The following is a 26586-nucleotide window of genomic DNA, read 5'->3' on the forward strand; positions in this document are numbered from 1 at the left end:
AGCCCTCTGAATGGGAGGGGTGCGAGGGGCTGCCACACTGGGTACCTTAGCTCAAGCCCTCTGAATGGGAGGGGTGTGAGGGGTTGCCACACTGGGTACCTTAGCTCAAGCCCTCTGAATGGGAGGGGTGCGAGGGACTGCCACACTGGGTACCTTAGCTCAAGCCCTCTGAATGGGAGGGGTGTGAGGGCCTGCCACACTGGGTACCTTAGCTCAAGCCCTCTGAATGGGAGGGGTGTGAGGGGCTGCCACACTGGGTACCTTAGCTCAAGACTTCTGAATGGGAGGGGTGTGAGGGGCTGCCACACTGGGTACCTTAGCTCAAGCCCTCTGAATGGGAGGGGTGTGAGGGCCTGCCACACTGGGTACCTTAGCTCAAGCCCTCTGAATGGGAGGGGTGCGAGGGGCTGCCACATCGGGTGCCTGAGAGAGCTGATGTTGTTGGGGGGTTAACTGCTTTGTTCAAGGATTTTTCACCTTGTCGGCTCGGTGATTCGAACTAGCAACCGCTAGTCCACCTGCTGTCCCTCTGTTAGTCCAAAGCAAAGTAGCCTAATTCATTAGCTTACTTACAAACCCTGCATAACTGGTAACCTAATGCAAAGTGTTATTAACAAACAGACATTTTTTCATTTGAAACAACTAGTTGAGGAGACTAGCCCACAGAAAAACAGGATTGTGTTTTTGTCTGAGAGCTAACATATCCACAACCACGGCAACAGGCCGCCGGGCGCCGGGCCTTTCACACTTTTGTTTCCCCACCACTCGCGCTCTCTTTTTCATACGGGGTCAGCAACAAACAATCTAAGTTTGGCAACGTCAGCTATGCTTAAAACAACAGGCCTTGTTCACCAGGCTTTGTTTACAGAAATCTACAGGTTTCAATGGAGAGCTTTCTCCTTGCTCCTGTCAATCAACTCCTAATTTCCCTAATTTTTGTATGCTGTTTCAAGTCATTTCCTTCTACTTTTTAAATATGTGCGGGGGAGGGGCAAAAAGTGGAGAAAAAAAATATATATAATAATTCTTGCATAAATAGGACCTTGAAAATGGCCACTGGGCAGCTTACATTCCTTGAATTTTAAAAACGAAATCACTTTCTGAATCAGAGGCTACAGGCTCTGCCAGAGATATGACAGAGAGGATGACAAACATGAAAGGAGAGGAAAGAGAGGGGGGGAGAAATAGCGCAAGAGAGAGAGAGAAAGAGGAGCAAGGAGCGAGAGAGAAGAGCGAGGAGCGGGAGAGAAGAGGGGAGAGAAAGGGGAGCGTACCACAGAAAGGGAGTTTATGAGGGGATTGGGTTCAGACTCCCTAATGCCCTTTGTGTATGTTTATCTAAGCAAGAGCAAGACGGAGTCAGCAATAGTGAAACTGAAAGAGAGAATTGAGACTTCTCATTGTTAAATCCCTGGTGCCTACAAAGCAGCATCAATGAGTTAGCGAGCCAACTTCCCTAAATGATCTGAAATAATACTATATTTTTGTATTCAAGCCTAACTCAACAACCAAAAACACTTATCTAAGCTGAACTTCCTTAATGGTTAGTTATTTCTGGTAGTTCATTGAAGTTAAACTCATTGATCGTGCTTTGTAGTACACCCTTCTGGTCCTGTAGGTTCCTCTGGCTGTTACTGAACCATGTGTGTGTACTGTGACGTGCAACTGGCTCACTGGTCAGTCGCAGGACATAGATGAGTCTTTGTATCAGGGGTAGAGATATTGGAAACCAGATCAGAGGATGTAGACATGGGGAGAGGTGATACCTCTATTGAGCAGGTTAGTGGCCATTCTTCCATAAGGAATAGCAGAGACAGGCTATCCCCCTGCATCATCGAGGGATGGCAACAAGGGACTAACTCTACAGGTGAATTTCTCTTCAGTATCATGAGACGATCGGCATGTTTGAAAGAGTTGGCAAGAGGGGGAAACGCAAAATGTGTAGGACGGGAAAGAGAAAGGAGAGAGAAAGGAAAGAAGGGAGAGAGAGAGAGAGAAAAAGAGGAGAAAAAGAGAAAGGAGAGAGAAAGGGAGAGAAAGAAGAAGGGGGAGAGAGAGAGAGAGAAAGAAAGGAGAAGGGAGAGAGAGAAAGAAAGGAGAAGGGAGAGAGAGAAAGAAAGGAGAAGGGAGAGAGAGAAAGAAAGGAGAAGGGAGAGAAAGAAAGGAGAAGGGAGAGAGAGAGAAAGAAAGAGAGAAAGGAGAAGGAGAGAGAAAGAGAAAGGAGAGAATTAGGTCTGGGGGACTCCCTGTTCAGTAGTTATTCATTAACACTTTCCTCCTCCGTTCTTCTCCTCCCCAGATATAAAAAACACACTCCCATTAGAATGACTGGCCTTCCACCTCACTACCTCCAGTACACTGCAAGTACAACTTGTGTGTGTGTGTGTGTGTGTGTGTGTGTGTGTGTGTGTGTGTGTGTGTGTGTGTGTGTGTGTGTGTGTGTGTGTGTGTGTGTGTGTGTGTGTGTGTGAGTGTGTGTGTGAGAAAGGAGGGTATGCTTGAAGCCCTGGACTACTCAGGTTTCAGATGAGGGGTAAAATAGTTAACAGATTGCCCGTCTCAGTACCAGAGGTCAATGCCAGATGAGCTTCAGTCTACAGTACATCTCTTTGTCACTTTCCCCTAAACATACATATATGGTTTGCAGTAATTACCATAAAAGTACAGACATTAAAACGCCAGGATAATATAATCATTTTCCCCTTACAAAAGATTGATTAATCCCATTCCATACTATTCATTACATAACAATCATTTAGGAAACGCTACGACTGATCAGTTCACTTAACAAATAACAAATACCAATGAAGGATTGACTGATTTCAAATCTTCATCCACCACAGTGGTGAGCGTGCTGCCATCTAGCTGAGGCTTATGGGAGATCAACCGGTCACTTAAACTACATGGCCAAAGGTATGTGGACACCTGCTCCTTGAACACATCATCCCAAAATCATGGGCATTAATATGGAGTTGGTCCCCCCTTTGCTGTTAAGACAGCCTCCACTCTTCTGGGAAGGCTTTCCACTAGATGTTGGAACATTGTTGATGGGACTTGCTTACATTCAGCCACAAGAGCATTAGTGATCTCGGGCATTGATGTTTGGCGATTGAGCCTGGCTCGCAGTTGGTGTTCCACATCATCCCAAAGGTGTTCGATGGGGTTGAGGTCAGGGCTCTGTGCAGGCCAGTCATGTTCTTCTACACCGATCTCAACAAACCATTTCTCTATGGACCTCGCTTTGTGCACAGGGGCATTGTCATGCTGAAACAGGAGAGGGACTTCCCCAAACTGTTGCCATAAAGTTGAAAGCACAGAATTGTCTAGAATGTCAATGTATGCTGTAGCGTTAAGATTTCCCTGCACTGGAATTAAGGGACCTAGCCTGAACCATGAAAAACAGCCCTAGACCATTATTCCATCCTCCACCAAACTTTATAGTTGGCACTATGCATTGGGGCAGGTAGCGTTCTCCTGGCATCCGCCAAACACCCAGATTCGTCCATCAGAATGCCAGATGGTGAAGCGTGATTCATCACTCCAGAGAACGTGTTTCCACTGTGCCAGAGTCCAATGGCAGCGAGCTTTACATCACTCCAGCCGACGCTTGGCATCGCACATGGTGATCTTAGGCTTGTGTGCGTCTCCTCGGCCATGGAAACCCATTTCATAAAGCTCCTGGTGAACAGTGCTTGTGTTGTCGTTGCTTCCAGAGGCATTACGCACTTCAGCGATCCCGTTCTGTGAGCTTGTGTGGCCTACCACTTCGCGGCGGAACGGTTGTTTCTCCTAGACGTTTCCACTTCACAATAACAGCTCTCCAGAGGGTGGTGCGGTCTGCCCAACGCATCACCGGGGGTAAACTACCTTCCCTCCAGGACACCTACAGCACCTGATGTCACAGGAAGTCCAAAAAGATCATCAAGGACAACAACCACCTGAGCCACTGCCTGTTCACCCCACTACCATCCAGAAGGCGAGGTCAGTACAGGTGCATCAAAGCGGGGACAGAGAGACTGAAAAACAGCTTCTATCTCAAGGCCATCAGACTGTTAAATAGCCATCACTAGGCGGCTTCTACCCGGTTACGTAACCCTGCACCTTAGAGGCTGCTGCCCTATATACATAGACATGGAATCACTGGTCACTTTAATAATGGAACACTAGTCACTTTAATAATGGAACACTAGTCACTAATAATGTTGACATATTTTGCATTACTCATCTCATATGTATATACTGTATTCTAAAATGTTGCTCATCCAAATATTTATATATTCTTAATTCCCTTCCTTTACATTTGTGTGTATTGTGTATATTGTTGTGAAATGTTAGATATTACTTGTTAGATATTACTGCACTGTTGGAGCTAGAAACAATAGCATTTTGTTACACCCGCAATAACATCTGCTAAACATGTGTATGTGACCAATAAAATTTGATTTGTTTGACTTACAGTTGACCAGGGCAGCTCTAGCAGGGCAGAAATTTGACAAACTGACTTGTTTGAAAGGTGGCATCCTATGATGGTGCCACGTTGAAAGTCCCTGAGCTCTTCAATTCGGGCCATTCTACTGCCAATGTTTGTCTATGGAGATTGCATGGCTGTGTGCTCGATTTTATACACCTGTCAGCAACGGATGTGGCTGAAATAGTCAAATCCACTCATTTGAAAGGGTGTCCACATACTTTTGTAGTGTTTCTCCACAAAAACACAGAGCAAACTGGCAAGTACTGTACTTCAATATTTGGACCGAGGTGCTAAACAGAAGAGCATTAAATAAACATCTCTCTCTAGTCACAGTTTGGTGTTTAGGCAAGATCAAAGTATATTCACATATTGAAGTATCTCCTGTTTTGGTGAATATGGACAAAAATAACTAAACTGATACGACAAATTTAATTTCATTTGTACGCAGATAGAAAAACCAGCTGTAGGCTAAGGGAATGCAGCCCAACAACACAACAGCAAAACACTGAAAGTCGGCATAGACGTATGAACGTTAGATAGACACGAAGTTCCAACTGTCTCTCTCAAAAGCTCTCATCCTCTTCAAAGTCACGTCCATCTATACTGTAGGACATTCTACCATAGATAAAGACATGAATGTGTATGTTCATTTAGGATATTTTGAGCTGGTGAGTTTTTGCAGAAACTCTCTGGCGGTTGTATCTCTATGAGCTGAACATGCCTGGATACAGATCTGTTCCCCCCCTGTCACTGTGGCGTTCAGCAGGCAGCTGAGGCGGTGAGCACAGAGATATGTGCAGAAAGTCACTCGCTGGCAAAATGAGGCCATTCAACCACATGGCCAGTGTGAAGAGGACCCACTGGTCCGCGATTGGCCAGCCCACACTGGGGAAGGGGAGGACACAGTACAGAGAGGGGGGAGAGAGAGAGAGAGAGAGCGAGAGAGAGAGAGAGAGAGAGAGATGCGGTCACGTGACCTAGTCCAGCAGAGAGCTGTATAATAGGCCCTCTCTCGGAGTAGAGAGGCAAAGGCTGGATGTGAACCAAAATCCCTCTACCACACACAGGCTTGGCATTGTTGCCTGTTCACTGGACTCCATCTCAGGGGGCACTTTATCATTCAATTAGGACAGCTTTCACACCAGACACCAGAGAAAGGAGACCTTCAATCAAACTCAAAAAGTTCACACTAAAGCTGGAGGGGACACAGAAAAGGGACTCAAAGTTGTCACTCAACTTTCATTTTTTTGTGTTGTTGTCATCCAAGACTTTGAGGAGAGGAAGAGAGAGGAAGAGGAAGAAATGTGACAACATGCAGTCAACCACGTGTTCATGAAGGGTACGGTATCTATGTGTGAATGGGGTAGTACTGCCGTATTATGGGGGAGAGAGAGGGAGGATGTCAGAGAGGTGGGAGGAGGAGAGAGGTGGGAGGATGTCAGAGAAGTGGGAGGAGGAGAGAGGTGGGAGGATGAGAGAGGTGGGAGGATGAGAGAGGTGGGAGGAGGGGAAAGGTGGGAGGAGGGGAGAGGTGGGAGGAGGAGAGAGGTGGGAGGATGAGAGAGGTGGGAGGAGGAGAGAGGTGGGAGTAGGGGAGAGGTGGGAGGATGTCAGAGAGGTGGGAGGATGTCAGAGAAGTGGGAGGATGTCAGAGAAGTGGGAGGATGTCAGAGAAGTGGGAGGATGTCAGAGAAGTGGGAGGATGTCAGAGAGGTGGGAGGATGTCAGAGAGGTGGGAGGATGTCAGAGAAAGGTAACAAACGAGAGATGAATAGAGGACAGGAGATAAAGAGAAGAAATAAAGCAGCCAATCAGGACTCCTGGTCCAAAAGGGCGCTAGGCTGAGTTAACAGCGTCACTGCATGCAGAGCTTTATTTTTTTCCTCTCTCAGTTATAGAAAAACTGTTGTAACTATGAACCACTGATTAACGTAGGTTCATTTACTATGTGAATTTATTGCGGTTAAAACAATGACATGTTCAGACAGACTTCAGATCAGAAACTGAATTGTACTCAACTTGGTCTTGAATGAACAGAGCACATTCACCTAGACACAGAGCAAAGCTGCGGTACCTGATGGACTTCCCCCTCCCATACACTCTACTGTCCTAATGAAGTTCTCTTCACATTTACAAACCCAATGTTCAATGTTCATATTCCCTCATCTCTCAATGTATGCATCCTTACCTTCACCACCCTCTCAAACTTTTTGGCCAAATATTGAGCTTTGAATGTTACCAGAAAAGTGGGAATCATTTAACACTGTCTCAACTTCATGTTTTTCTACTTCTTTCTAAGGAGGGAGAGATGCTTTCTTGTCATCGAAGGAGGGAGAGATGCTTTAACGTCATCGAAGGAGGGAGAGATGCTTTCTTGTCATCGAAGGAGGGAGAGATGCTTTAACGTCATCTAAGGAGGGAGAGATGCTTTCTTGTCATCGAAGGAGGGAGAGATGCTTTAACGTCATCTAAGGAGGGAGAGATGCTTTAACGTCATCTAAGGAGGGAGAGATGCTTTAACGTCATCGAAGGAGGGAGAGATGCTTTAACGTCATCGAAGGAGGGAGAGATGCTTTAACGTCATCGAAGGAGGGAGAGATGCTTTAACGTCATCTAAGGAGGGAGAGATGCTTTAACGTCATCTAAGGAGGGAGAGATGCTTTAACGTCATCTAAGGAGGGAGAGATGCTTTAACGTCATCTAAGGAGGGAGAGATGCTTTCGTTGGCATAATTATTTAGGGGTTGTGATTGTGGAGCAGGGCGGGGTTGTGGAGCAGGGCGGGGTTGTGGAGCAGGGCGGGGTTGTGGAGCAGGGCGGGGTTGTGGAGCAGGGCGGGGTTGTTAAAAATCACTTGAGAAGAAGGAAGGGGTAACGTGTCACCAGACACGGTGTCTGACTGTGTTCTGCTCCGAGTGTGAATCAGGCATTACTCTCAGTACTATAGTCCTCTGATCCTCAGTACTACAGTCGTGGCCAAAAGTTTTGAGAACCACACAAATATTAATTTCCACAAAGTTTGCTGCTTCAGTGTCTTTAGATATTTTTGTCAGATGTTACTATGGAATACTGAAGTATAATTACAAGCATTTCATAAGTGTCAAATGCTTTTATTGACAATTACATGAAGTTGATGCAAAGAGTCAATATTTGCAGTGTTGACCCTTCTTTTTCAAGACCTCTGCAATCCACCCTGGCATGCTGTCAATTAACTTCTGGGCCACATCCTGACTGATGGCAGCCCATTCTTGCATAATCAATGCTTGGAGTTTGTCCGAATTTGTGGGTTTTTGTTTGTCCACCCGCCTCTTGAGGATTGACCATAAATTCTCAATGGGACTAAGGTCTGGAGAGTTTCCTGGCCATGGACCCAAAATATCGATGTTTTGTTCCCCGAGCCACTTAGTTATCACTTTTGCCTTATGGCAAGGTGCTCCATCATGCTGGAAAAAGCATTGTTCGTCACCAAACTGTTCCTGGATGGTTGGGAGAAGTTGTTCTCGGAGGATGTGTTGGTACCATTCTTTATTCATGGCTGTGTTCTTAGGCAAAATTGTGAGTGAGCCCACTCCCTTGGCTGAGAAGGAACCCCACACATGAATGGTCTCAGGATGCTTTACTGTTGGCATGACACAGGACTGATGGTAGCGCTCACCTGGTCTTCTCCGGACAAGTTTTTTTCCGGATGCCCTAAACAATTGGAAAGGGGATTCATCAGAGAAAATGACTTTACCCCAGTCCTCAGCAGTCCAATCCCTGTACCTTTTGCAGAATATCAATCTATCCCTGATGTTTTTCCTGGAGAGAAGTGGCTTCTTTGCTGCCCTTATTGACAGCAGGCCATCCTCCAAAAGTCTTCGCCTCACTGTGCGTGCAGATGCACACACCTGCCTGCTGCCATTCCTGAGCAAGCTCTGTACTGGTGGTGTCCCGATCCCGCAGCTGAATCAACTTTAGGAGACGGTCCTGGTGCTTGCTGGACTTTCTTGGATGCCCTGAAGCCTTCTTCACAACAATTGAACCGCTCTCCTTGAAGTTCTTGATGATCCAATAAATGGGTGATTTAGGTGCAATCTTACTGGCAGCAATATCCTTGCCTGTGAAGCCCTTTTAGTGCAAAGCAATGATGACGACACGTGTTTCCTTGCAGGTAACCATGGTTGACAGAGGAAGAACAATGATTCCAAGCACCACCCTCCTTTTGAAGCTTCCAGTCTGTTATTCAAACTCAATCAGCATGACAGAGTGATCTCCAGCCTTGTCCTCATCAACAGTCACACCTGTGTTAATGAGAGAATCACTGACATGATGTCAGCTGGTCCTTTTGTGGCAGGGCTGAAATACAGTGAAAATATTTTTTTAGGGATTCAGTTCATTTGCATGGCAAAGAGGGACTTTGCAAATAATTGCAATTCATCTGATCACTCTTCATAACATTCTGGAGTATATGCAAATTGCCATCATACAAACTGAGGCAGCATACTTTGTGAAAATTAATATTTGTGTCATTCTCAAAACTTTTGGCCACGACTGTACAGTTCCCCTCTGATCCTCTCAGTACTACATTCCCCTCTGATCCTCTCAGTACTACAGTTCCTCTCTGATCCTCTCAGTACTACAGTTCCTCTCTGATCCTCTCATTACTACAGTTCCTCTCTGATCCTCTCAGTACTACAGTTCCTCTCTGATCCTCTCAGTACTACAGTTCCTCTCAGTTCCTCTCTGATCCTCTCAGTACTACAGTTCCTCTCTGATCCTCTCAGTACTACAGTTCCTCTCAGATCCTCTCAGTACTACAGTTCCTCTCAGTTCCTCTCAGTTCCCCTCTGATCCTCTCAGTAGTACAGTTTTTCTCGGTTCCCCTCTGATCACCTCTGATTCACTGGCACATAAGATGGCATAACTGGATCGGTGCATATTTAAGGCATTACAGGGCTAAGATGAATAACTGCCTCCTTAGGCAGGGATATGACCCACGTTTAGGTATATCTTATTTTCATTATTTCAAAACTCTTTAATGCAAACCTACATGTTCTCCTGCCACTTACCTAAACTTAGCATCTTTAGAAACAATGGTAGCGAATGATCCGAGGTGAGGTTTTTCTTAGTGGAGTTCAGGATTCATAAACTGTCAATCTGTGTCAAGGCACTAACTCCCTCCAGAGTGAGGTTCGTGGTTGAGGCTCAACACAACAGAACCTACTTTGCAGTTCTTACACAGTAAATATATTTCCCACAGAATCCCTTTGGGTACTGTAAAACATGATACATCTGCCAGGTAGGCTCACGTCACAGGTCAAAGTTTTCAGAGTGGGAGTGTTTCCACAGGCAGTAGTTTGTGAACAGAGATATTGCAAAACATTGGCGTGAGCAATTTAACCTGACCTTTATATTTAGCCTCTGACTTGGTCATTTCGCTGAGTAGTAATCACATCAGGAATATTAATAAAAAAAATCGATGCATTTCACTTCAGGGGGAAAAGTTCTCCATTTCTGATAGATACCTTGACATATGTCTATCTATATATACATGTTCCTCCAGTCTTCGTTTCTCCTGTACATCAGCTTAATCTTTCACCAAACTGGGCCCTCAGATAGCAGTTGTATGTCAACTGATCTCATCATTATTCTGTTTGGAAAGAACCATGAGATGTCCCAGTATGTTCTGAGGTTGAAACCATATGTCAAAGACAATGAACTGACAGCGAAGTCCCAAAAACTAAACAATGTGTTTACTGCAGAGAGAAAAGACAGGCAATAAATCTAGAACAGACACCATAGAGGAAGTAGCCCTGAGGGGTGTAGCCCCAGTCTTTGGATGAGATGGATGGAGGACAGAGAGAGAGAGGGGGGGAGAGAGAAAGACAGAGGGAAAGGAGGGGTGTAGCCCCAGTCTTTGGATGAGATGGATGGAGGACAGAGAGAGAGAGAGGGGGGAGAGAGAAAGACAGAGGGAAAGGAGGGGTGTAGCCCCAGTCTTTGGATGAGATGGATGGAGGACAGAGAGAGAGGGGGGGAGAGAGAGACAGAGGGAGAGGTGTTTAAGTGGTGCTTCGTGATGGATGGAACTAGGTCCTGAAAAGCCACAGCTGCTCTGCTCTTCCCAGAAATAAATCCAGAAGGAAAAGTGGCAGTATGTGGTTCAAGCATTTAGCATCCTCCTCCTACTACAGACCTGCACACTGCATTTAGCATCCTCCTCCTACTACAGACCTGCACACTGCATTTAGCATCCTCCTACTACTACAGACCTGCACACTGCATTTAGCATCCTCCTACTACTATAGACCTGCACACTGCATTTAGCATCCTCCTCCTACTACAGACCTGCACACTGCATTTAGCATCCTCCTCCTACTACAGACCTGCACTTAGCATCCTCCTCCTACTACAGACCTGCACACTGCATTTAGCATCCTCCTCCTACTACTACAGACCTGCACACTGCATTTAGCATCCTCCTCCTACTACTACAGACCTACACACTGCATTTAGCATCCTCCTCCTACTACAGACCTGCACACTGCATTTAGCATCCTCCTACTACTACAGACCTGCACACTGCATTTAGCATCCTCCTACTACTATAGACCTGCACACAGCATTTAGCATCCTCCTCCTACTACAGACCTGCACACTGCATTTAGCATCCTCCTACTACTACAGACCTGCACACTGCATTTAGCATCCTCCTCCTACTACAGACCTGCACACTGCATTTAGCATCCTCCTCCTACTACAGACCTGCACACTGCATCTAGCATCCTCATCCTACTACTACAGACCTGCACACTGCATTTAGCATCCTCCTCCTACTACTACAGACCTACACACTGCATTTAGCATCCTCCTCCTACTACAGACCTGCACACTGCATTTAGCATCCTCCTCCTACTACAGACCTGCACACTGCATTTAGCATCCTCCTACTACTACAGACCTGCACACTGCATTTAGCATCCTCCTACTACTACAGACCTGCACACTGCATTTAGCATCCTCCTCCTACTACAGACCTGCACACTGCATTTAGCATCCTCCTCCTACTACAGACCTGCACACTGCATTTAGCATCCTCCTCCTACTACAGACCTGCACACTGCATTTAGCATCCTCCTCCTACTACAGACCTGCACACTGCATTTAGCATCCTCCTCCTACTACTACAGACCTGCACACTGCATTTAGCATCCTCCTACTACTACAGACCTGCACACTGCATTTAGCATCCTCCTACTACTACAGACCTGCACACTGCATTTAGCATCCTCCTCCTACTACTACAGACCTGCACACTGCATTTAGCATCCTCCTCCTACTACTACAGACCTGCACACTGCATTTAGCATCCTCCTCCTACTACTACAGACCTGCACACTGCATTTAGCATCCTCCTCCTACTACTACAGACCTGCACACTGCATTTAGCATCCTCCTACTACTACAGACCTGCACACTGCATTTAGCATCCTCCTACTACTACAGACCTGCACACTGCATTTAGCATCCTCCTCCTACTACAGACCTGCACACTGCATTTAGCATCCTCCTCCTACTACTACAGACCTGCACACTGCATTTAGCATCCTCCTACTACTACTACAGACCTGCACACTGCATTTAGCATCCTCCTCCTACTACTACAGACCTGCACACTGCATTTAGCATCCTCCTCCTACTACAGACCTGCACACTGCATTTAGCATCCTCCTCCTACTACTACAGACCTGCACACTGCATTTAGCATCCTCCTACTACTACTACAGACCTGCACACTGCATTTAGCATCCTCCTACTACTACAGACCTGCACACTGCATTTAGCATCCTCCTACTACTACAGACCTGCACACTGCATTTAGCATCCTCCTCCTACTACAGACATGCACACTGCATTTAGCATCCTCCTCCTACTACAGATCTGCACACTGCATTTAGCATCCTCCTCCTACTACAGACCTGCACACTGCATTTAGCATCCTCCTCCTACTACAGACCTGCACACTGCATTTAGCATCCTCCTCCTACTACTACAGACCTGCACACTGCATTTAGCATCCTCCTACTACTACAGACCTGCACACTGCATTTAGCATCCTCCTACTACTACAGACCTGCACACTGCATTTAGCATCCTCCTCCTACTACTACAGACCTGCACACTGCATTTAGCATCCTCCTCCTACTACTACAGACCTGCACACTGCATTTAGCATCCTCCTCCTACTACTACAGACCTGCACACTGCATTTAGCACCCTCCTCCTACTACTACAGACCTGCACACTGCATTTAGCATCCTCCTCCTACTACTACAGACCTGCACACTGCATTTAGCATCCTCCTCCTACTACTACAGACCTGCACACTGCATTTAGCATCCTCCTCCTACTACAGACCTGCACACTGCATTTAGCATCCTCCTCCTACTACAGACCTGCACACTGCATTTAGCATCCTCCTCCTACTACTACAGACCTGCACACTGCATTTAGCATCCTCCTCCTACTACTACAGACCTGCACACTGTATTTAGCATCCTCCTCCTACTACAGACCTGCACACTGCATTTAGCATCCTCCTCCTACTACAGACCTGCACACTGCATTTAGCATCCACCTACTACTACAGACCTGCACACTGCATTTAGCATCCTCCTCCTACTACTACAGACCTGCACACTGCATTTAGCATCCTCCTCCTACTACTACAGACCTGCACACTGCATTTAGCATCCTCCTCCTACTACTACAGACCTGCACACTGCATTTAGCATCCTCCTCCTACTACTACAGACCTGCACACTGCATTTAGCATCCTCCTCCTACTACAGACCTGCACACTGCATTTAGCATCCTCCTACTACTACAGACCTGCACACTGCATTTAGCATCCTCCTACTACTACAGACCTGCACACAGCATTTAGCATCCTCCTCCTACTACAGACCTGCACACTGCATTTAGCATCCTCCTCCTACTACAGACCTGCACACTGCATTTAGCATCCTCCTACTACTACAGACCTGCACACAGCATTTAGCATCCTCCTCCTACTACAGACCTGCACACTGCATTTAGCATCCTCCTCCTACTACTACAGACCTGCACACTGCATTTAGCATCCTCCTACTACTACAGACCTGCACACTGCATTTAGCATCCTCCTCCTACTACAGACCTGCACACTGCAAGGGCCATCAGAATGTGTAACGGCCCAGAGCAACGTCTACCACTCTGAATGGATCTACATGAATGTGTGTGTCATATGTGTGTGTGTATGTGTGTGTGTGTGTTTGCATGTGAGCAACAGCATTCATTGGTAAAAACGAGTTGTTAAAATGTTTTCAGAATGAATGCTGTTGCTACCTTCAAAACATGATCCAGTCAGTTTTCCTTCAATTCTCAACGAGGTTTCAGAAAATTGGTTCATGGCAATAATCCTCATTTAGATTTTGCATACAGGTAGATCTTCATACCGGTATATATAAATATATATACCCATAATGAAAATGATAAATAATAAGTATTGAACAGAATTCAAAACAAAGCTGACAGAAAACAAAGAAGGGGGTGAGAAAGTCTTTAGGAAAATAAAATGATGATATCCAAACATTAAAAACATGTCACACTTTAATCAAACCATAGATATAAGTGAAATTCCATTGCTTCGTTTAATTGATAACTACGTTCATCAAATAAACAGAACAGCTTTGTGTGTGTGGTGAATCACCACTTAGCCAACCTTTGGAAGAGTTATCTACTTATCTCTATGGTGCTGGACTGTTCAGCTGCGATGAGGATGATTTGGGAGTGCTATTAGCCCTGTGAACTTGGCTCTGATGTCATCTCTCTGAGTTGGAGTGACCAAAACAACCACAGGGTTCAACAGTCAACAGTGCTACTGTGTGAAACATTACATCATATAACTCAAATAAATAATTATTCCCTTCTCGGTTGACGCACACACGCGCACACACACACACACACACACACACACACACACACACACACACGCGCACACACACACGAGGGTGCTGCGGGGAAAACGGCTCATAATAATGTCTGGAACGGAGCAAATGGAATGGCATCAAACACATGGAGACCATGTGTTTGATGTATTTGATACCGTTCCACTGATTCTGCGCCAGTCATTACCACGAGCTCGTCCTCCACCAACCTCCTGTGATACACACACTTTGAGAGACAGACTTCCTCTGATGCCCATGATCCGCGGCAGTTCTCAGGCTCCCAATCTGCCTGTTTTTCTCATGCTTTCTTGAGAAAATAACAAAATAGAACAATCTTGTTGCCGCCTTGATGCTAACATCCATTGTTACACGAATCCACTGTCCCCACCGGCCTCGCCACTCCTCTGTGCTCCCCAGAAGGTGAAGAAATACAAAGATAGGATCAGAGCTGTTCCTGTTCTTCTCTGGTTATTAACTACCATGTGTTCTCCCTGAGAGCTGTCCTTTCCATTAACCTAACTGATGCTCTTTTCTCATGGAAATCAGCCTCCTACCCACAGAGGTGAAGGGGATTGTGGGACATTTCCAGAGGAAGCGAGGGGACCTCCACCACACACAAAACCATTTCTCTATCAAAGGCAAACATGTAGCGTGTTGGCTTCCCACCACACAGGCTAAGCTCATGTATCAGGTAATCAAACGATGTTGTATAAGTATTTCAAAAGTTTTTCAAGAGTATTCAAAATGTTTATCCATGAAAACGTACATACCGCTGAATAAAATAGTTAGTTATCTTTATCTACAAAAACAAGGATGAGGAAAAATAAATATATTTAGTCCAGTTTAATGTGATATTACTAGGTTATTTGTAATTCAGACTTTCTTTTCCACAAAGAACATACTTCTAAAACTGTTTAACTTTGAAATGTTTACATTAAAAATATATATATCTTAAATTGTCCTAGTCAAAGGTTTGTTTTGAGAAGTTTCATTGAATATTGAAAATAAAAATTTGTTGTGGAGTTACCACTATTTCAGAAGTAGGCTATATCCACTACCTATTTATTCCAGATATGACTTTGTAGCCTACACATGCATCAAGTTTTTATTTAACTTTAGTTTGACCTAAATCTCACTCAGAAATAATGAGGAAAAGAACAAACATCAACATTAGAGTCTCAACTTGCACTGCAATTGTCCAAAACAAAAAGCATCGACGTTCTCATCTTCCATTTCCTTATTATGTGGCTGGAGGCAGTGGAAGTGAGGCCTTGATGGAGGGAGCATGCTCGTGTCAGACCTGCCATAACGGCGAGTAGGCTATTTGTTGCCTCACAAGATTTCGTGGTGATTATTAGGTAGCCAAGCCTAGACAACTATGCATAAATGTAGCCTACATTATCTATAGGCGGTGGGGACTCATATTGTTTATTTATCCTGCAACATTGTTGCCAAATGAAGCAACGTTGTATCTACAGGCCTACTTTACGCCAAGTAGCCATACTTTCACACGGAAAGCATAGCCTGTACGTCGTCGAACATTCAATAAGTAGTTAGCAATAGCATTGAAAGCCGAATAGGCTATAATAGGCTAGTCACGTAAAACTTGAAATGATCGAAACTACTAAAAGTCCATTGCAGCCTCCCAACAGCCACTACGTCACAGGTGTTTTGACGTGTTGCTCAATGTTTCAGGCTCCGTCCTGTTGCAATAGTGGGAGTAGCGTTGCAATGTGGGTTTGGTACAATTAATTATGATTAATTATACAGCCGTATCAGCACACACAAGTCCTCTGCTGTTACAATGTAGGCCTGATGCACGTACTATTAGGCTACGATGTGGATCCTTGACATCACTGTCGCCACTGGAAGTCTTCTTTCTACGTGTATAAGGTAGACTACATCAAAGCATGAAAATAAGCTAAACACTTCAAAATACAAAATTAGGCCCATGCCTAAAATATTATTAAAGATAATAATTGAGATCAGCCAGTGCAGACAACAGAATCACATGTTGCTTCTCAGAATCTGTTTTCTTAGAGTCAAATGTTGTTTGACAAAACAGTTTGAAACGAAATTACAAAGTTCAACAACAGAACAACAACAAAAGTGTATCAGTGCATATGAAACGAGGCGAGCTCCCTCCCGCATCCATAACATGACCCTACCCCATTCTAAGGGCGTGCTATAGTGTTATTTAACCATTACGAGGCACACACACACACAGACAGACAGACAGACAGACACGAGACGCAAAAGTCGCATAGCCCCTCAATCCGCCCGAAAAGTTCGATCAGCGACAAACACATGACACAAGCCATTACAGTATGGAAGAACTGTCGAAGGAAAACACTCAAATAGTCACACTTCTATGGTGTGATGATTTTGAACGCCTGGAAATCAAGCAACAACTTCCATGCATTAGGATATGGTGCATGTAAACATTGAATGTCACATGTGTAGTAGGCAGACCTACTTTTAAAAAAAAATCGAAGTAGTTTACTATTTCAAATACAACAGGGACGTCCCTTCTTCTATCTCCCTCGCTCTTCTGCAGTAGCATGTTCACCATGATAAATATTCGGAAATTATTAAAAATTCTGCAATTCGTAGAAAACTCGCACCGAACATCAATCATCATTGCCAAAGCCATCTTTAACACAATGCATAATGTTTACAACTTCAATGATTTAAATGTGTTACAGCGAAGAAACGATCGCGTAATTAAGATTTAAATACCCCGATGCTGACATACTTCTACAAAATAAGCTAAATTAAACCTTGTCCGACTGCAGAACTACAACATATCACTGATCATTGAAATCTCGTGAACATCAATCTATCGATAATCATTGAAGAAAGTTGCTGTAATAATCTAAATCGTATTTTTATTTTAAACATGCACACATCAGAACGTGCAGCTACATTATGAGATCTTACAACAAAAAAAACGAGCAGTTACCCACCAAAAAGTTTCCAGCGCCGCATTAGTCAATTTCTCATGGAACCCCGGTAACATTCCATCACCGACTATTCGCAAACGTACCGTGGGAGAGACCCCACGCCACTTTTCACCGTCTTTCTTCCCTCGATCTGTTGTTTGATCATTTGTTTCTAAAATGTTCTATAATGTTTCTATATTCGGGGCCTGACTGTGTCTCTGTCTCGCTCTCAGGCTGCAGCGAGTTATGGGGCGCGAGCATTGTGGGAATGTGACGTCAGGCCACTTTCACCAACTTTTTTTTTACCCAGGGACAAGCGGTTTACTCTGTCGTGTTACACTGACGTTCTCACACTAATGCTTATGGCAATATAGAACTGATTCCACTGCAGTCTACCCTATCAGAATACATAACTGACGGAGGTATTTCAACTTTAGACAGACTTAATGTAACAATAAATTAAAAGGAAAACAAAGTAAGATTAATAAACATTTATATTACATTTTCACATATACAATCATTATAGTCTATATATTATTCTGATCAACATGTCTACTATATATTTGAAGAATATGAATGTTATTTTCGATATACATTTTTATTATAGCCTATTGATTTGGCATTGTTTGTTTCTGAAAATGATAATTGAGGCATGTTTATTGAATAAAATGTTTATTTATGTCAAAACAGCAATCTCATATATTTGTACAATATTGCTTAATCAACAATTTTACATTGATTATATTGAGAGGCAAGTTTATAGGCCTATAGATAGCCTATGTTTCACTGATAACCTGTGCTTTGCAAGTAATCCCACTCATTACTTTATTAATATTGGTCTGTTTATTCGTTTATGTTTGGGTTTTATAATACTGAACGAATAATTTAGATATATATATAGAGTTTCAAGTTTGTGTAATTATTCATAACTCATGTCATTTTATAGGTAACTCTTCGAAATATAATTTTCATGTGGCCAATAGATGTTTTAAATGGTAAGAGAAGCTTACTAAAATGTTTACAACTATGGAATTGCCTCTCATTAATTAACTGTGCATGCACACCATAAAACATCCTACTAAATTGAGTAGCAAAATTATGAAAGATGTTTCTACATATGAACACATCTATTACTCTCCATTTTAGGGGACTTAAACTGTTACAAAATATCACCACACAGATAGTACAACAAATAGTACAACAAATTCATCTCTTCACACAAACGCCACCAGCTCTGGAATGCGGAGCGTGGGTCCCACGTCCGAATGCGATGCTCTGGTGGTCCCGTTTCACCTTGTGTTTTTGGGCGAAAGAATTACTTCCAGGGCGTATCAACCCGTTTCCTCGTCACCCCAACCCCCTCCCCATCCCTTCCATACGCTTCCAAACCGCGGATGGAAGTGTTTGTGTATGAGAAAGAGTAGGGGGTGGGGAGCAAGAGTCTTAAATAAGCCTTTCGGCGTGTTCAATGGAGTGGGGGGGAAACACGTTTTTGTTGGTATCATACTAAGGAAATACCTCCGAACCATATTAACCGACCTGTTGCAACACTGCTCACTGATATGGATAGTAAGATAATATATTGGAATGTTTTGTAACAAAGACAAATGGAACGTATCAAGAAAACTAGTCATCATTTGAACTGATAAAACAACAGGTAGGCTAGTTGGACACCGAATGGTCTGGGGTTATTTTCAGAAATAGATTTATGTTGAAGTTTAGTGTTGATAGGGCTTAGAATTGTTCACATTTTTGAAGTAAATATTGTTAAACATCTTTAAATAACTTTGACTAATATTTGAATATTTCAGAGCTTTAAAAAAAAATAAAACGTGTATTTTGTAGTCATGAACCACGCTGGTGGCTGATATAGGTAAACGCACAGCGTTATGCATAGTCTGCTGTAAACTAATTCCTAATTCATGCAAATATACATGTGTTTGGATGAAATATTTAAATAATTTCTAGAAAAGTGTTTTTATAACAAATATCTCATACTTATTTCCTACTCATACCCGGTAATAACCTATTCTAAAAAAATCTTTCAACTAGTAGAAAGTCAATAGTGTAACACAATCTTCATACCTTCTCATGTCTTTATAGAATTGGCGTTTTACTGAGGGGAATATTTTAAAGGGAAGGAAGATTAAGAAGTAAGTACTCTGGTTGGACATCTAGTGCTCCAGGGAATGTAGTGTTTGCAGTACTACTATTATTCATATGTTCATGTCACCTGAAATATTGGGAAAAGTTTGGATCCAGCTTCAACTGTTTGGATACAATTTGTAGTTAAATGTTTTGGGCTGTACCTTAAACTGTTTATGATTCCCTGTCATTCAGTGAATTTATTCAACTGCAATATCATAAGGGCATGATAACTTTGATTAGCATAAAATCAATGTTTCAATTCAGTTATTTATTGAGTTTTTCTTCATTTGAGAGGTTCCCCATGATCATTTTGGATTTTATTTGATAATCAAACATGTATAGGTCATACATGATTCTTATAAGTTTAAAGTGAGATTATATTATGAATTAGTTTAAAGTGAGATTATATTATGGATTAGTATGAAGTGAGATTATATTATGGATTAGTTTAAAGTGAGATTATATTATGGATTAGTTTAAAGTGAGATTATATTATGGATTTGTTTAAAGTGAGATTATATTATGGATTAGTATGAAGTGAGATTATATTATGGATTAGTTTAAAGTGAGATTATAGTGTGGATGAAGAAGTTCACAACCTACCATTAGCCATTTAAACCTTAAAAAGGTAATGGAAGGGTATATAAAATCACATCAAGACAGATTTTTTTTTAATTACAAAACTATTCTAATTAAAACAATTAAATGTCTCAAAAACAAATAAATGACAGGAGATTGAAATCCGCAACTGTTTGGAAAACATCTGGAAGTTTCCTCCATTCCACAAATCGCTTTATGCTAAACATTTGTTTCAGGAACATAGACATATATGACTATAGGATATCAATGTCTCAGTAAAGGGCTTCAACATTTCATATGTTCTGATACCTGTAGTTAGAAAGAGGACAATAAAAATCTATCCCGCAGCACAACTTTTAGATTTTGATAAACTTTGAGACTGACGTTCTGGTGATGGGTGATGGGTGAGGCCAGGGAAAGTGTCACTCACATCACACTTTCATTTTGTCCTTGAAGGGGCAACACTCTGAAAAAAGGTTCCTTTAACAGGTTCTATGTGGAACCCAAAGGGGTTCTATTTGGAGCTGAAAAGGGTTCTATCTGGCGCTGAAAAGGGTTCTATCTGAACCTGAAAAGGGTTCTATCTGGAGCTGAAAAGGGTTCTATCTGGAGCTGAAAAGGGTTCTATCTGGAGCTGAAAAGGGATCTATCTGGAGCTGAAGAGGGTTCTATCTGACCTGAAAAGGGTTCTACGTGACCTGAAAAGGGTTCTATCTGGAGCTGAAGAGGGTTCTATGTGACCTGAAAAGGGTTCTATCTGGAGCTTATTTTCAGGGGTTTTCCTACAGGGACAGATGATGTCACATAGCACTCTTTTCTCTCTAAGAGTGTAGACAGAAACAAGTAGTTTATGTCTGTGTATCACAGGAGGTTGGTGGCACCTTAATCGGGGAGGACGGGCTTGTGCTAATGGCTGGAACAGAGTGAAATACATAAAACTTATGGTTTCCATGTGTTTGATGCCATTCCATTTGCTCCGTTCCAGCCATTATTATGAGCCGTCCTCCCCTCAACAGCCTCCTGTGGTCTGCATCAAACATCTGCTGCTGCTGCTGTTGTGTTATATAAAGATCCCCACATCACTTAGTGAAAATGTTTGTGCTACTTTCCCTTTCAAAACTCTAAAGACCAAATAGAAAGTGTAGCCTACAAGAATACACAAGAGAGTGTGGGGAGAGGCAGAAGAGGGAAACGATTTCCCAGCAGAAATGGTCTACTTTCATTATCCAACTGTTTATTTATTTGGATTACTGTGTGGTTGGGCCACATTCAGGTTGATTGCAGTTGCGGCCTGTCATTTAGAGTTGTAGATCGATTTTAAAGTACCCTATGGAACGTCACATAGAGTCTGCCGTGGTAACTAGCTCCTCTTCCTCCCTCCTCTCTCCATTCCAAAACTGATCATACAAACCACCATGAACAACAAGAGTAGAGTGAGTTTCAAAGCCAGACAGGCACTCCCCAGTCTCAGCCCAGTCTCAGCCCAGTCTTAGCCCAGTTTCAGCCCAGTCTTAGCCCAGTTTCAGCCCAGTCTTAGCCCAGTTTCAGCCCAGTCTTAGCCCAGTTTCAGCCCAGTTTAAGCCCAGTCTCAACCCAGTCTCAGCAAAGTTTCTGTCCATGTCTCAGCACAGTTTCAGCCCAGTTTCAGCCCAGTCTCAGCCCAGTTTCAGCCTATACCACAATTAAAACTCTGATTAAAGTTGGGGGCTGGGACGCCAGCATTTTAGGCTTTCAGATGCAATGATGACACAAAAGAAGGGATAAACCCAATGGAGTTGTGGGGCATGGAGAACCTCTGTATTCTAATCCCAAACTGGTTCTATTGTCATCCCATTTTACCTATTCCCTCACCTTCTACTTTGAGTTCCTTCTACCCACTCCTACTGCCACCTCAGATTAAAAAGACAGAAAACCAGGTACAGCGGCATCATTGAATCAGAATCACCTTTATTCACCAAGCATTTACACATGTCCAGAATTTGCCTTAGTGAGAAGGTGCTGCCAGCAATAGACAATACAAACCGAATACAGACAGTCCACATATACACCATACAGAGTATAGGCTGATTACAGAGAGGATATACAATTTACAGAGGACTATAGCTATACAAGCAGAGGGAGGGATGCTGCCGTGGTGAATATATACAATGGATACATCTCTCCAACCCTGTTCCCGAGAGAGCTACCCTCCTGTAGGTTCTCTCTCCAACCCTGTCCCTGAGAGCTACCCTCCTGTTGGTTCTCTCTCCAACCCTGTTCCTGAGAGCTACCCTCCTGTAGGTTCTCTCTCCAACCCTGTCCCTGAGAGCTACCCTCCTGTTGGTTCTCTCTCCAACCCCGTTCCTGAGAGCTACCCTCCTGGAGGTTCTCTCTCCAGCCCTGTTCCTGAGAGCTACCCTCCTGGAGGTTCTCTCTCCAACCCTGTTCCTGAGAGCTACCCTCCTGTAGGTTTTCTCTCCAACCCTGTTCCTGAGAGCTACCCTCCTGTAGGTTCTCTCTCCAACCCTGTTCCTGAGAGCTACCCTCCTGTAGGTTTTCTCTCCAACCCTGTTCCTGAGAGCTACCCTCCTGGAGGTTCTCTCTCCAACCCTGTTCCTGAGAGCTATGCTCCTGTAGATTTCTCTTCAACTGCAGTTGTAGCTAACCTGATTAATCTTTTCAACCAGCTAATTATTAGAATCAGGTGCACTAGATTGGGATCGGAGTGGAAACCTACAGGATGGTAGCTCTCCAGGAACAGGGTTGGAGTGGAAACCTACAGGATGGTAGCTCTCCAGGAACAGGGTTGGAGTGGAAACCTACAGGATGGTATCTCTCCAGGAACAGGGTGGGAGTGGAAACCTACAGGATGGTATCTCTCCAGGAACAGGGTGGGAGTGGAAACCTACAGGATGGTATCTCTCCAGGAACAGGGTTGGAGTGGAAACCTACAGGATGGTATCTCTCCAGGAACAGGGTGGGAGTGGAAACCTACAGGATGGTATCTCTCCAGGAACAGGGTGGGAGTGGAAACCTACAGGATGGTATCTCTCCAGGAACAGGGTTGGAGTGGAAACCTACAGGATGGTATCTCTCCAGGAACAGGGTGGGAGTGGAAACCTACAGGATGGTATCTCTCCAGGAACAGGGTTTGAGAGCACTGGCATCAACAGTGTTTTGTGTAAGTGTACATCACAAGAGGTTGGTGGCACTTTAATTGGCGAGAACAGGCTCGTGGCAATGACTGGAGCGGAATCAGTGGAATGGGATCTTTAAAATATGGGGTGTCCAGAGTGGGCAGGGTGTCCAGGGTAGGCAGGGTTGGCGATGATCTTACCTGCTTCCTTGTCGTGGAGGAGTGCAGGTCCTTGATGGAGGGCAGGTTACAGACGATAAACTACAATGGCAATTGGATGATTTGTTCACATCTGGAGCGTATTTCCTCACCACTAGGATACTCAGAAATCCCTTCTTCCAGGCACAGATTATAGAGTTTGTATGTGTTTGGTTTAAAACAGATGTCTGGTTAATGCTACCAGAGGCTGGCGATAAACAACTTAGACGCAAAACCACCCAACAAAACCATCACAGCCTGCCAGCGCTAGAGATGTTGGCAGGGGTACTGTGAGAGGGAAAGTGTTTGGATGCTCCGTCCATCTGCTAATTGCCCTGGTTGTTCTATCCCACAGTTTGAGTAACTGGGTTCCCATCCCTGCTTATGCTAGTCGGGATGGGAGAAATGTATTTCCTCAGCTCATATTAGTTTGTTTGATTTCTATGTTTTGGTAAGTCATTTCACTTGATCGTCTAGGAGAGAGATGTCTTTGTAGAATTCTAGTGCTTGATAATCATGGTTGTGATCATGTACAGTAAGATAATGTAGACAACATCATGTACAGTAAGATAATGTAGACAACATCATGTACAGTAAGATAATGTAGACAATGTCATGTACAGTAAGATAATGTAGACGACACCATGTACAGTAAGATAATGTAGACGACGCCATGTACAGTAAGATAATGTAGACAACATCATGTACAGTAAGATAATGTAGACAACGTCATGTACAGTAAGATAATGTAGACAACATCATGTACAGTAAGATAATGTAGACAACATGTACAGTAAGATAATGTAGACGACGCCATGTACAGTAAGATAATGTAGACAACATCATGTACAGTAAGATAATGTAGACAACATCATGTACAGTAAGATAATGTACACGACGTCATGTACAGTAAGATAATGTACACGACGTCATGTACAGTAAGAATTAAGACAGTGTTACACTTTTAGAGTGATATTGATGCAGTTTCTTTTTCCCTCAACTTTCTCTCCCCCAATCAACACTAATTAGTATCAGCTTTGTGTTTAGACAATGGTTTTCCAGTGGCAGAATGATGGCATGTTGGCTCACTTGGCTGTGATTTTATAGGGAACACGTCAGTCCCAAAAATCACTTTCATTCAGTCTTAACAATATACAACATACACACAACTTAGGTTAAAAGCTATAAATACCAGCAGTGGAATGCCAGCAACTTTGCTTGCGTCTGGATTTAGCCTTCCCTCCAAACACAGCTCCTTTGAGTAACACTACCCAATACAACAGAGCCACATAAACATCGCAAGCAACGAAGGGAGACCCATTTGAAATGATAACAGTTCAGCTACAGGTCTCTCCACAGAACCTCTTGGTCACACTCAGGAGAGGTGGTGAAATAACCTACTTAGTCACTTTAGGAGTGACTGTTAAACAGGTTTTGAGACATTGTTTTGATGATAGATTGAATGAATGTTACACTCTATGGAAGTGTAGCGCTTTAAATTACAGCGCAGAATGATGATGTAACAACTAACAAGTTATAGTTAGTCACAATAACAAGAGAATCTGCCTAGATACCCCTGTATTTTTTGAGTTGGGCTGGTTTTAACATAGGTAGGGAGGTATCAAGAGAGGGGTTAGTAGTGACCGAGTACTTTTGATGAGGTGTGATATCATCATGAGACAGTCTACACCAGCAGTCTGCAGTAGGGTGATAAGGCAGAAGGGTGGACCCAGTATTGCACGTCAAACCAGAAATACATCATAACCTTGTCCTGTTGCCAGAGAGGATACCAGTCCTGACAGTCAGTAGAGTACAACACTGAAATAACATTCACTTAAATACCTTTTATTTCCTCTGTTTCCGTGTCCCTCGATCTCTTTCCATGCTAGCAATGTAGTTTGTCGTGTGTTGAGCACAAGTATAGCTTTTAACATTTATTCAGTCTACATGCTGTCCTTTTTGGTCCTCTGACAGTCTACCTCACAGGCACTAGTAAAGCTGCAGCTGGGCAAGAACAGAGCAGAAGGTCTTGCTCTTGACTGCATTGATTCTTGTTTTTGTGAGAGATATTTATGCATTGAAATTTTCCAAACTGTCTGTATAATCAACATACACATAGCTCTGACAGACATACTTACCCCACCAGACATGCCACCAGGGGTCTCTTCACAATCCCCACATTGGAAATGGATTCAAGGCAACACACAGTATTATACAGAGTCATGATCACACAGCACTCCCTTCCATCTCAAATTACGCAAGCAGTCAAATTTGCTTTAAAAAAACCCCAAATAAAACAACACCTCACAACACAACCCCTCTCCCCTATCTGACCTAAATAACTCATAGGCATATGTCTATGTACCAATGTACAGTAGATATGTGTGTAACTGGCTGTAGAATCATTAATGGATCTACTGTTCTTGTTTTAAATGTAGGTAGTTCTGTCCTTGAACTGTTCTTGTCTATTGATGTTCTGTATTATGTCATCTTTTATGTTTTGTGTGGACTCCAGGAAGAGTAGCTGCTGCTTCAGCAAGAGATAACAGGGATCCTAGTACAACACTAAATACCAAAGGACGATGGAAGCGAGGACGGTGTGGCATCACTGCTAGTCGACTGGAGGAAAGGTCAATGGTCTCTGGGGTCAACCACCTATTCAACATAAGCAGGAGGACTAAGGGCTGATTGTTGTGCTCAAAGGAGAGAGGGGGGTTTCATTAAGAGAAGGTAGAGAGAGGGGGGTTTCATTAAGAGAAGGTAGAGAGAGAGGGGGGGTTTCATTAAGAGAAGGTAGAGAGAGAGGGGGGGTTTCATTAAGAGAAGGTAGAGAGAGGGGGGGTTTCATTGAGAGAAGGTAGAGAGAGGGGGCGTTTCATTAAGAGGTAGAGAGAGGGGGGTTTCATTAAGAGAAGGTAGAGTGAGAGGGGGTTTCATTAAGAGAAGGTAGAGAGAGAGGGGGTTTCATTAAGAGAAGGTAGAGAGAGGGGGGGTTTCATTGAGAGAAGGTAGAGAGAGGGGGGGGTTTCATTAAGAGAAGGTAGAGAGAGAGGGGGTTTCATTAAGAGAAGGTAGAGAGAGGGGGGGTTTCATTAAGAGAAGGTAGAGAGAGGGGGGGGGTTTCATTAAGAGAAGGTAGAGAGAGGGGGGGTTTCATTAAGAGAAG

General features: G+C 43.6%; 1 protein-coding gene and 1 long non-coding RNA gene across 2 annotated transcripts in view; one reads left to right on the forward strand and one right to left on the reverse strand.

Moving 5' to 3' along the window:
• LOC106572826 (zinc finger protein PLAGL2) overlaps positions 1-17659 on the reverse strand; it is a 44745-nt gene extending 27086 nt beyond the window's left edge. The window contains 1 exon segment of the mRNA XM_014147333.2: positions 17405-17659. The gene's annotated coding sequence lies outside the window, so the exon portion shown is untranslated.
• A 1210-nt stretch (positions 17660-18869) lies between these two features.
• LOC106572835 (uncharacterized) lies at positions 18870-26141 on the forward strand. Its single transcript, XR_001321203.2, has 3 exons — positions 18870-19037; positions 19484-19533; positions 25936-26141. It is a non-coding gene; the product is annotated as an uncharacterized lncRNA (long non-coding RNA).
• The last annotated feature ends 445 nt before the right edge of the window (positions 26142-26586 follow it).

The sequence above is a fragment of the Salmo salar genome, chromosome ssa15 (genome assembly GCF_905237065.1).
Source record: "Salmo salar chromosome ssa15, Ssal_v3.1, whole genome shotgun sequence".
NCBI classification, from domain to species: Eukaryota; Metazoa; Chordata; class Actinopteri; order Salmoniformes; family Salmonidae; genus Salmo; species Salmo salar.